At 41.6% G+C, this 11,918-nt stretch overlaps 2 non-coding genes across 2 annotated transcripts; both read right to left on the bottom strand.

Annotated features, from left to right (window-relative positions):
• Window positions 1-288: 288 nt before the first annotated feature.
• Window positions 289-371, bottom strand: TRNAL-CAG (transfer RNA leucine (anticodon CAG)). Its single transcript has one exon. It is a non-coding gene; the product is annotated as a tRNA-Leu (tRNA).
• A 1,048-nt stretch (window positions 372-1,419) lies between these two features.
• On the bottom strand, window positions 1,420-1,492 carry TRNAF-GAA (transfer RNA phenylalanine (anticodon GAA)). Its single transcript has one exon. It is a non-coding gene; the product is annotated as a tRNA-Phe (tRNA).
• Between the last annotated feature and the right edge of the window lie 10,426 nt (window positions 1,493-11,918).

The following is an 11,918-nucleotide window of genomic DNA, read 5'->3' as shown; positions in this document are numbered from 1 at the left end:
AATCTCCGACCTAATAGGGAAAGAGAACACAAAGAGGTGAAATAATCCTCCCCATTCACCGCCCATAGTATTTTTATGGTGCCAAGACAGCTAACATATGCACATAAAACCTATTTCACAATCCTAGAGTTCCGTTTATAGATGACAATTTCAGATTCACCCCAAAAACTCCCAGGTAGTCATAACTTTGGGATCAGGTTTTTTAAGGCCCATTGCTAAGTTTGGTTTCAGCCCCATCTAATCAATAACTGAAGGGAATCTGTATAGTTTCATGAAACGAAAAGTTGATGTCAGAAGTGGGATTTGAACCCACGCCTCCAAGAGAGACTGCGACCTGAACGCAGCGCCATAGACCGCTCGGCCATCCTGACTTCTGGTGGATTTTGTACCTTAACTCTTTCCAAATTAGTCAGCAGAAATATGACCATCAATTGTCATTGAAAATTATTTTAAAATAATTAATATTACAGTTTTTATTTCTATACATTTGTTTAAACTATTAGTTATCAAGCCTATTTTGAGCTAAAAGGCCAAGCCCCATTTGTTAAAAAATATGACATGTATCACTTTATGCAGTAATAACTCTGGAATGCTTCTACATATCCCCGTAATTCTGAAAGTGTTTTTTGTGACACATTGTACTTTACATTAACTGTAAATTTAGGTCAATAAACTTTTAGTTTTTTTCTGTGAAAATATCTAAAGTTTGCTTAAAATTTTGAAATATTAGTCATTTTTTTTCTTTGACTGCTTATACCCTTAAACCAACTTGTCGCAACACACAAAAACATTAATAAATAGCATTTTTCATGTGTGTACTTTTTGTCAGCATTAATTTTCAAACCTCCTTTTATTTTGTTAGGATGTTAGAAATGTTAGATTTCTCACAAAATGCGGTGATGCATCATATTTCTTCAGAAACCACCATTTGGCCACACAGCAGGGTTTTGAAAATAAGAGCACTATTCGGGTTTTGGAATGCAGATTTTGCAAGAATAGTTTGCGGTAAAATTTTCAGAGTACCAAAAGTACCAAAACAGCAGAAACCCCCCCCCCAAAGTGACCCCATTTTAGAAATTACTTTTCACAATGAATTCATGTACACCACAGCATTTCATAGTCAAACATACATGGCTGAAATCATTCAGCTAGTGTCTGATACATGATGCCTGTATCAGCTATCCGGTTCCCATTAAATCCTCTTACAGCTTAGTGAAATGGAAATAAACAAAATAGAGGAAAAATTAAAAAAAAATAATAATTTGCTCAAAAGGAAAAGCTCCCATTTCTCATCTTTTTAACATTTTATTTTCTGTAGATAGTTAAGATTTTTAGGCCTTTTTCATTTTCTTTAAGTCATCTCCCCATGTGCTTTGTTCATTTTTTCCTTAAAATGTAAACAGTGAAGAAAAATTATGTTGCCGAAACCCGGGATCGAACCAGGGACCTTTAGATCTTCAGTCTAACGCTCTCCCAACTGAGCTATTTCGACCAAACGAAAAACAACTTTAGGAGTGTTTGACACTCGGCAAATGTCAAGCGAAACCCCTGAAAATGTATATTTTTATTTTTGCTTTGACTAGTTTTTGCAGCATGATTTCTATTTGAAACTCCTGCCATTTTGTTGTACATGTTTAATAACTTTCATTAACTCTTTGTGAATGAGTAGAAAGAAACTGCAATTTTGACATAGATTTTTTTACATTTCCAATTTGACTCTATTCATCACGTTCATTCTAACCCTGTGTTTATGAGACAGGTGATGGTTGCACATAAAACACTATGTGCATGCATAATGTTACATCAAGTTTTATTTGATATTAGATGCAAATAATTGGAGCAAAAAAGGAGACAAAAATTTAGAGAAAATATTTTAATGATTGTTAACTTTCAATGTGAAAATGTTTGTCCCAAAATGTGCTGAAACTTAGATGTCAGTATTAGGGTTGAGCGAAACGGATTGTTCATTTTCAAAAGTCGCCGACTTTTGCCACAGTCGGGTTTAATGAAACCCGACCCGATCCCTGTGTGGGGTCGGCCATGCGGTACGTGACTTACGTGCCAAAGTCGCGTTTCAATGATGCGAAAAGTGCCATTTCTCAGCCAATGAAGGTGGACGCAGAGTGTGGGCAGCGTGATGACATAGGTCCTGGTCCCCACCATCTTAGAGAAGGGCATTGCAGTGATTGGCTTGCTGTCTGCGGCGTCACAGGGGCTATAAAGGGGCATTCCCGCCGACCGCCATGTTACTGCTGCTGATCTGAGCTTAGGGAGAGGTTGCTGCCGCTTCGTCAGAAGCAGGGATAGCGTTAGGCAGGGTCCATTAACCCCCAAACCGCCTGTGCTGTAGCGATTTCCACTGTCCAACACCCTCTTTTGTTTGCAGGGACAGTGGAAGCTACTTTTTTTTTCTCAGCGCTGTAGCTCATTGGGCTGCCCTAGAAGGCTCCCTGATAGCTGCATTGCTGTGTGTACGCCGCTGTGCAAACCAACTGCTTTTTTCAAAGCACAAATCCTGTTGTTCCTTCCTTTCTGCACAGCTATCTTTTTTGTTTGTCCACACTTTTGATTTAATTTGTGCAGCAGTCCACTCCTTGTCATTGCTGCCTGCCATACCTGGCAGAGATTACTGCAGGGAGATAGTAATTGTAGGACAGTCCCTGTTTTTTTTTTTTTAATTCTCCCTAAAAAAAAAGTAGTGGGAGATTAATATTGGCATTTCTGCTAGAGTGCCAGTCCTGTGCGCCATCTCTCTCAAATAGTGGGCCACAGAAAGCCTTGTGTCTTTTTTTGGTTTTTAAATTCTCCCTGAAAAAAAAAACAGTGGGAGATTAATATTGGCCTTTGTGCTGGTGTGCCAGTCCTGTGTGCCATCTCCCTCAAATAGTGGGCCACAGAAAGCCTTGTGTCTGTTTTTTTTTTGTTTTGTTTTTTTGGTTTTTAAATTCTCCCTGAAAAAAAAAAAATAAACAGTGGGAGATTAATATTGGCCTTTGTGCTTGTGTGCCAGTCCTGTGTGCCATCTCTCTAATAGTGGGCCATAGAAAGCCTAGTGTCTGTTTTGGGTTTTAAAATTCTCCCTGAAAAAAAAATAAACAGTGGGAGATTAATATTGGCCTTGTGCTTGTGTGCCAGTCCTGTGTGCCATCTCTCTCAAATAGTGGGCCATAGAAAGCCTAGTGTCTGTTTTTTTTGTTGTTTTTGTTTTAAAATTCTCCCTGAAAAAAATAAATAAACAGTGGGAGATTAATATTGGCCTTTGTGCTTGTGTGCCAGTCCTGTGTGCCATCTCTCTCAAATAGTGGGCCATAGAAAGCCTAGTGTCTGTTTTGGGTTTTAAAATTCTCCCTGAAAAAAAATTAACAGTGGGAGATTAGTATTGGCCTTGTGCTTGTGTGCCATTCCTGTGTGCCATCTCTCTCAAATAGTGGGCCATAGAAAGCCTAGTGTCTGTTTTTTTTTTTTTTTTTTTTTTTGGTTTTTAAATTCTCCCTGAAAAAAAAAAATAAACAGTGGGAGATTAATATTGGCCTTTGTGCTTGTGTGCCAGTCCTGTGTGCCATCTCTCTCAAATAGTGGGCCACAGAAAGCCTAGTGTCTGTTTTGGGTTTTAAAATTCTCCCTGAAAAAAAAAAATAAACAGTGTGAGATTAATATTGGCCTTTGTGCTTGTGTGCCAGTCAGGTGTGCCATCTCTCTCAAATAGTGGGCCATAGAAAGCCTAGTGTATGTTTTGGGTTTTAAAATTCTCCCTGAAAAAAAAAATAAACAGTGGGAGATTAATATTGGCCTTTGTGCTTGTGTGCCAGTCCTGTGTGCCATCTCTCTCAAATAGTGGGCCATAGAAAGCCTAATGTCTGTTTTTTTTTGTTTGTTTTTTTTGTTTTCAAATTCTCCCTGAAAAAACAACAGTGGGAGATTAATATTGGCCTTTGTGCTTGTGTGCCAGTCCTGTGTGCCATCTCTCTCAAATAGTGGGCCATAGAAAGCCTAGTGTCTGTTTTTTTTCTGTTTTGTTTTTTTGGTTTTTAAATTCTCCCTGAAAAAAAAAAGTGGGAGATTAATATTGGACTTTTTGTTTGTGTGCCAGTCCTGTGTGCCATCTCTCTCAAATATTGGGCCATAGAAAGCCTAGTGTCTGTTTTGCGTTTTAAAATTCTCCCTGAAAAAAAAAAATATACAGTGGGAGATTAATATTGGCCTTTGTGCTTGTGTGCCAGCCCTGTGTGCCATCTCTCTCAAATAGTGGGCCATAGAAAGCCTAGTGTCTGTTTTGGGTTTTAAAATTCTCCCTGAAAAAAAAAAATAAACAGTGGGAGATTAATATTAGCCTTTGTGCTTGTGTGCCAGTCCTGTGTGCCATCTCTCTCAAATAGTGGGCCATAGAAAGCCTAGTGTCTGTTTTGGGTTTTAAAATTCTCCCTGAAAAAAAAAAACAGTGGGAGATTAATATTGGCCTTTGTGCTTGTGTGCCAGTCCTGTGTGCCATCTCTCTCAAATAGTGGGCCATAGAAAGCCTAGTGTCTGTTTAGCGTTTTAAAATTCTCCCTGAAAAAAAAAAATTAACAGTGGGAGATTAATATTGACCTTTGTGCTTGTGTGCCAGTCCTGTGTGCCATCTCTCTCAAATAGTGGGCCATAGAAAGCCTAGTGTCTGTTTTGGGTTTTAAAATTCTCCCTGAAAAAAAAAAATAAACAGTGGGAGATTAATATTGGCCTTTGTGCTTGTGTGCCAGTCCTGTGTGCCATCTCTCTCAAATAGTGGGCCATAGAAAGCCTAGTGTCTGTTTTGGGTTTTAACCCCTTAGCAACCGCCGATACGCCTGTTAACGGCAGCCGCTAAGGGTACTTAAACCACAGCGCCGTTAATTAACGGTGCTGTGGAAAAAGTGAATAGCGCCCCCCAGAGTCGGATTTTCTCCGGGGTCTCGGCTGCCGGGGGTAGCCGAGACCCCAGAGAACATGATTCGGGGGTTTTTTAACCCACCCCACAATTGCGATCGCCGGTAATTAACCGTTTACCGGCGATCGCAAAAAAAAAAAAAACGCGATCTCTTTTTAATTTCTCTGTCCTCCGATGTGATCGCACATCGGAGGACAGAGAAAGGGGGTCCCAGGTAGCCCCCCAATACTCACCTATCTCCCCCGGTGCTCCACGTGTCTCCCCGTGGGCGCCGCCATCTTCAAAATGGCGGGCGCATGCGCAGTGCGTCCGCCGGCCGGCCCCTCGAGAATCTTTGGGGTCTCGGCTGCCGGGGGTAGCCGAGACCCCAAAGAGCATGATCGGGGTCGGTTTTACAGACCCCTGTTTTGCGATCGCCGGTAATTAACTGTTTACCGGCGACCGCAAAAAAAAAAAAAAAAAAGTAAAGTGTAATTCTCTGTCCTCTGATGTGATCGCACATCAGAGGACAGAGAAATACGGGGATTTGGGGACCCTATCATACTCACCTGTGTCCCTGGATCCTCTTGCTGCTCCTCCTGGCCGCCGGCAGAAGAAAATGACGGGCGCATGCGCAGTGCGCCCGCCATCTGTCTCCATCTGCCGGCCGGCAGGAGAACAGCAGTTGGGGCTAAAAGTAGGGTTAGGGTTAGGGGTAGGGTTAGGGGTAGGGTTAGGGCTAGGGTTAGGGGTAGGGTTAGGGGTAGGGTTAGGGGTAGAGTTAGGGGTAGGGTTAGGGCTAGGGTTAGGGGTAGGGTTAGGGGTAGGGGTAGGGTTAGGGGTGGGGTTAGGGCTAGGGTTAGGGCTAGGGTTAGGGGTAGGGCTAGGGTTAGGGGTAGGGTTAGGGGTAGGGTTAGGGCTAGGCTTAGGGTTAGGGCTAGGGTTAGGGCTATGGTTGGGGCTAAATTTAGGGTTAGGGTTGGGGCTAAATTTAGGGTTAGGGTTGGGGCTAAATTTAGGGTTAGGCTTCTTTCACACTTACGTCGGTACGGGGCCGTCGCAATGCGTCGGCCCGACATACCGACGCACGTTGTGAAAATTGTGCACAATGTGGGCAGCAGCTGTAGTTTTTCAACGCATCCGCTGCCCAATCTATGTCCTGGGGAGGAGGGAGTTACGGCCACGCATGCGCGGTCAGAAATGGCGGATGCGACGTACAAAAAAACGTTTCATTGAACGTTTGTGCCGACGGTCCGCCAAAACACAACTGATCCAGTGCACGACGGACGCGACGTGTGGCCATCCGTCACGATCCGTCGGCAATACAAGTCTATGGGCAAAAAACGCATCCTGCGGGCACATTTGCAGGATCCGTTTCTTGTCCAAAACGACGGATTGCAACGGAATGCCAAACGATGCAAGTGTGAAAGTAGCCTTAGGGCTAGGGTTAGGGTTGGGGCTAAAGTTAGGGCTAGGGTTGGGGCTAAAGTTAGGGTTAGAGTTGGGATTAGGGTTAGGGTTTGGATTAGGGTTGGTATTAGGGTTAGGGTTGGCATTAGGGTTACGCTTGGGATTAGGGTTAAGTTTGGGATTAGGGTTAAGGTTAGGGTTGTGATTAGGGGTGTATTGGGATTAGGGTTAGGTTTGAGGTTAGGGTTGAGATTAGGATTAGGGGTGTGTTGGATTTAGGGTTTTGATTAGGGTTATGGTTAGGGTTGACATTAGGGTTGTTTTGGGGTAAGGGTTGTGATTATGGTTAGGGTTAGTGATTAGGATTATGGATCAGGTTGGGATTAGGGTTAGGGGTGTGTTGGGGTTAGGGTTGGAGCTAGAATTGGGGGGTTTCCACTGTTTAGGTACATCAGGGGGTCTCCAAACACGACAGCCAATTTTGCGCTCAAAAAGTCAAATGGTGCTCCCTCCCTTTTGAGCTCTGCCATGCGCCCAAACAGTGGGTTACCCCCACATATGGGGCATCAGCGTACTCGGCATAAATTGGACAACAACTTCTGGGGTCCAATTTTTCTTGTTACCCTTGTGTAAATAAAAACTTGGGGGCTACAAAATCTTTTTTTGTGGAAAAATATATATATATATATTTTTTTATGACTCTGCATTATAAACTTCTGTGAAGCACTTGGGCATTCAAAGTTCTCACCACACATCTATATATGTTCCTTGGGGGGTCTAGTTTCCAAAATGGGGTCACTTGTGGGGGGTTACTACTGTTTAGGTACATAAGGTGCTCTGCAAATGCAACATAGCGCCCACAGACCATTCTATCTAAGTCTGCATTCCAAAATGGCGCTCCTTCCCTTCCGAGCTCTGCCGTGCGCCCAAACAGTGGTTTACCCCCACATATGGGGCATCAGCATACTCAGGATAAATTGGACAACAACTTTAGTGGTCCAATTTCTCCTGTTACCCTTGTGAAAATAAAAACTTGGGGTCTACAATATCTTTTTTGTGAAAAAAAAAATATTTTTTATTTTCACGACTCTGCATTCTAAACTTCTATGAAGCACTTGGGCATTCAAAGTTCTCACCACACATCTAGATAAGTTCCTTGGGGGGTCTAGTTTCCAAAATGGGGTCACTTGTGGGGGGTTACTACAGTTTAGGTACATCAGGGGCTCTGCAATCGCAACATAATGACCACAGACCATTCTATCAAAGTCTGCATTCCAAAAAGGCGCTCCTTCCCTTCCGAGCTCTGCCGTGCGCCCAAACAGTGGTTTACCCCCACATATGGCGCATCAGCATACTCTGGATAAATTGGACAACAACTATTGCAGTCCAATTTCTCCTGTTACCCTTGTGAAAATAAAAACTTGGGGGCTACAATATCTTTTTTGTGAAAAAAAAATATTTTTTATTTTCACGACTCTGCATTCTAAACTTCTGTGAAGCACTTGGGCATTCAAAGTTCTCACCACACATCTAGATAAGTTCCTTGGGGGGTCTAGTTTCCAAAATGGGGTCACATGTGGAGGGTTTCTACTGGTTAGGTACATCAGGGGCTCTGCAAACGCAACATAATACCCCCAGACCATTCTATCAAAGTCTGCATTCCAAAACGGCGCTCCTTCCTTCCGAGCTCTGCCGTGCGCCCAAGCAGTGGTTTACCCCCACATATGGGGTACCAGCATACTCAGGACAAATTGGACAACAAATTTTGGGGTCCAATTTCTCTTGTTACCCTTGTGAAAATAAAAACTTGGGGGCTAAAAAATCTTTTTTGTGGAAAAAAAATATTTTTTATTTTCACGACTCTGCATTATAAACTTCTGTGAAGCACTTGGGCATTCAAGGTTCTCACCACACATCTAGATAAGTTCCATGGGGGGTCTAGTTTCCAAAATGGGGTCACTTGTGGGGGATTTCTACTGTTTAGGCACATCAGGGGCTCTCCAAACGCGACATGGCGTCCGATCTCAATTCCAGTCAATTCTACATTGAAAAAGTAAAACGGCACTCCTTCTCTTCCAAGCTCTGCGGTGCGCCCTAACAGTGGTTTACCCCCACATATTGGGTATCAGCGCACTCTGGAGAAATTGCACAACAACTTTTGTGGTCTAATTTCTCCTGTTACCCTTGTGAAAATAAAAATTTGTGGGCAAAAAGATCATTTTTGTAGAAAAAATGCGATTTTTTTTTTCACGGCTCTACATTATAAACTTCTGTGAAGCACATGGGGGTTCAAAGTGCTCACCACACATCTAGATATGTTCCTTAAGGGGTCTAGGTTCCAAAATGGGGTCACTTGTGGGGGGTTTCCACTGTTTAGGCACATCAGAGGCTCTCCAAACGCGACATGGCATCCAATCTCAATTCCAGCCAATTCTACATTGAAAAAGTAAAACGGCGCTCCTTCACTTCCAAGCTCTGCGGTGCACCCAAACAGTGGTTTACCCTCACATATGGGGTATCGACGTATTCAGGAGAAATCGCACAACAACTTTTGTGGTCTAATTTCTCCTGTTACCCTTGTGAAAATAAGAATTTGTGGGCGAAAAGATCATTTTTGTGTAAACAAAAGCGATTTTTTATTTTCACGGCTCTACGTTATAAACTTCTGTGAAGCTCTTGTTGGTTCAGAGTGCTCACCACACATCTAGATAAGTTCCTTAAGGGGTCTAGTTTCCAAAATGGTGTCACTTGAGGGGTTTCCACTGTTTAGGCACATCAGGGGCTCTCTAAACGTGACATGGCGTCCGATCTCAATTCCAGCCAATTCTACATTGAAAAAGTCAAACGGCGCTCCTTCAATTTTAAGTTCTGCGGTGCGCCCAAAAAGTGGTTTACCCCCACATATGGGGTATTGGCGTATTCAGGAGAAATTGCATAACAAAATTTATGGTTACATTTCTGTTTTTACACTTGTGAAAATAAAAAAATGGTTCTGAATTAAGATGTTTGCAAAAAAAAGTTAAATGTTCATTTTTTCCTTCCACATTGTTTCAGTTCCTGTGAAGCACGTAAAGGGTTAATAAACTTCTTGAATGCGGTTTTGAGAACCTTGAGGGGTGTAGTTTTTAGAATGGTGTCACACTTCATTATTTTCTATCATATAGACCCCTCAAAATGACTTCAAATGTGATGTGGTCCCTAAAAAAAAATGGTGTTGTAAAAATGAGAAATTGCTGGTCAACTTTTAACCCTTATAACTCCCTAACAAGAAAAAATTTTGTTTCCAAAATTGTGCTGATGTAAAGTAGACATGTGGGAAATGTTATTTATTAACTATTTTTTGTGACATATTTCTCTGAGTGAAGGGCATAAAAATACAAAGTTTGAAAATTGCAAAATTTTAAAAATTTTCGCCATATTTCCGTTTTTTTCATAAATAATCGCAAGTAATATAGAAGAAATGTTACCACTAACATGAAGTACAATATGTCACAAAAAAACAATCTCAGAATCAGCGGGATCCGTTGAAGCGTTCCAGAGTTATAACCTCATAAAGTGACAGTGGTCAGAATTGCAAAAATTGGCCTGGTCATTAAGTACCAAATTGGCTCTGTCACTAAGGGGTTAATATTCTCCCTGAAAAAAAAAAATAAACAGTGGGAGATTAATATTGGCCTTTGTGCTTGTGTGCCAGTCCTGTGTGCCATCTCTCTCAAATAGTGGGCCATAGAAAGACTAGTGTCTGTTTTGTTTTTTTTTTGTTTTGGTTTCTAAATTCTCCCTGAAAAAAAAAAAAACAGTGGGAGATTAATATTGGCCTTTGTGCTTGTGTGCCAGTCCTGTGTGCCATCTCTCTCAAATAGTGGGCCATAGAAAGCCTAGTGTCTGTTTTGGGTTTTAAAATCCTCCCTGAAAAAAAAAAATAAACAGTGGGAGATTAATATTGGCCTTTGTGCTTGTGTGTCAGTCCTGTGTGCCATATCTCTCAAATAGTGGGCCATAGAAAGCCTAGTGTCTGTTTTGGGTTTCAAAATTCTCCCTGAAAAAAAAAATAAACAGCGGGAGATTAATATTGGCCTTTGTGCTTATGTTCCAATCCTGTGTGCCATCTCTCTCAAATAGTGGGCCATAGAAAGCCTAGTGTCTGTTTTTTTTTTGCTTTTGTTTTTAAATTCTCCCTGAAAAAAAAAAATAAACAGTGTGAGATTAATATTGGCCTTTGTGCTTGTGTGCCAGTCCTGTGTGCCATCTCTCTCAAATTGTGGGCCACAGAAAGCCTAGTGTCTGTTTTGGGTTTTAAAATTCTCCCTGAAAAAAAAAATAAACAGTGGGAGATTAATATTGGCCTTTGTGCCTGTGTGCCAGTCCTGTGTGCCATCTCTCTCACATAGTGGGCCATAGAAAGCCTAGTGTCTGTTTTGGGTTTTAAAATTCTCCCTGAAAAAAAAAAATAAACAGTGGGAGATTAATATTGGCCTTTGTGCTTGTGTGCCAGTCCTGTGTGCCATCTCTCTCAAATAGTGGGCCATAGAAAGCCTAGTGTCTGTTTTGGGTTTTAAAATTCTCCCTGAAAAAAAAAACAGTGGGAGATTAATATTGGCCTTTGTGCTTGTTTGCCAGTCCTGTGTGCCATCTCTCTCAAATAGTGGGCCATAGGAAGCCTAGTGTCTGTTTTTTTTTTTTTTTTTGGTTTTTAAATTCTCCCTGAAAAAAAAGAAAAACAGTGGGAAATTAATATTGGCCTTTGTGCTTGTGTGCCAGTCCTGTGTGCCATCTCTCTCAAATAGTGGGCCGTAGAAAGCCTAGTGTCTGTTTTTTTTTTGTTTGTTTTGGTTTTTAAATTCTCCCTGAAAAAAAAAATAAACAGCGGGAGATTAATATTGGCATTTGTGCTTGTGTGCCAGTCCTGTGTGCAATCTCTCTCAAATAGTGGGCCATAGAAAGCCTAGTGTCTGTTTTGGGTTTTAAAATTCTCCCTGAAAAAAAAAATAAACAATGGGAGATTAATATTGGTCTTTGTGCTTGTGTGCCAGTCCTGTGTGCCATCTCTCTCAAATAGTGGGCCATAGAAAGCCTAGTGTCTGTTTTGGGTTTTAAAATTCTCCCTGAAAAAAAAAAACAGTGGGAGATTAATATTGGCCTTTGTGCTTGTGTGCCAGTCCTGTGTGCCATCTCTCTCAAATAGTGGGCCATAGAAAGCCTAGTGTCTGTTTTGGGTTCTAAAATTCTCCCTGAAAAAAAAAAAACAGTGGGAGATTAATATTGGCCTTTGTGCTTGTTTGCCAGTCCTGTGTGCCATCTCTCTCAAATAGTGGGCCATAGGAAGCCTAGTGTCTGTTTTTTTTTTTTTTTTTTGGTTTTTAAATTCTCCCTGAAAAAAAAGAAAAACAGTGGGAGATTAATATTGGCCTTTGTGCTTGTGTGCCAGTCCTATGTGCCATCTCTCTCAAATAGTGGGCCGTAGAAAGCCTAGTGTCTGTTTTTTTTTGTTTGTTTTGGTTTTTAAATTCTCCCTGAAAAAAAAAAAAAACAGCGGGAGATTAATATTGGCATTTGTGCTTGTGTGCCAGTCCTGTGTGCAATCTCTCTCAAATAGTGGGCCATAGAAAGCCTAGTGTCTGTTTTG

Source organism: Ranitomeya imitator, chromosome 10 (assembly GCF_032444005.1).
Source record: "Ranitomeya imitator isolate aRanImi1 chromosome 10, aRanImi1.pri, whole genome shotgun sequence".
Taxonomy (NCBI): Eukaryota; Metazoa; Chordata; class Amphibia; order Anura; family Dendrobatidae; genus Ranitomeya; species Ranitomeya imitator.
Note: the sequence above shows the minus strand (reverse complement) of the source record. Positions and strands in the feature narration are given on the sequence as shown.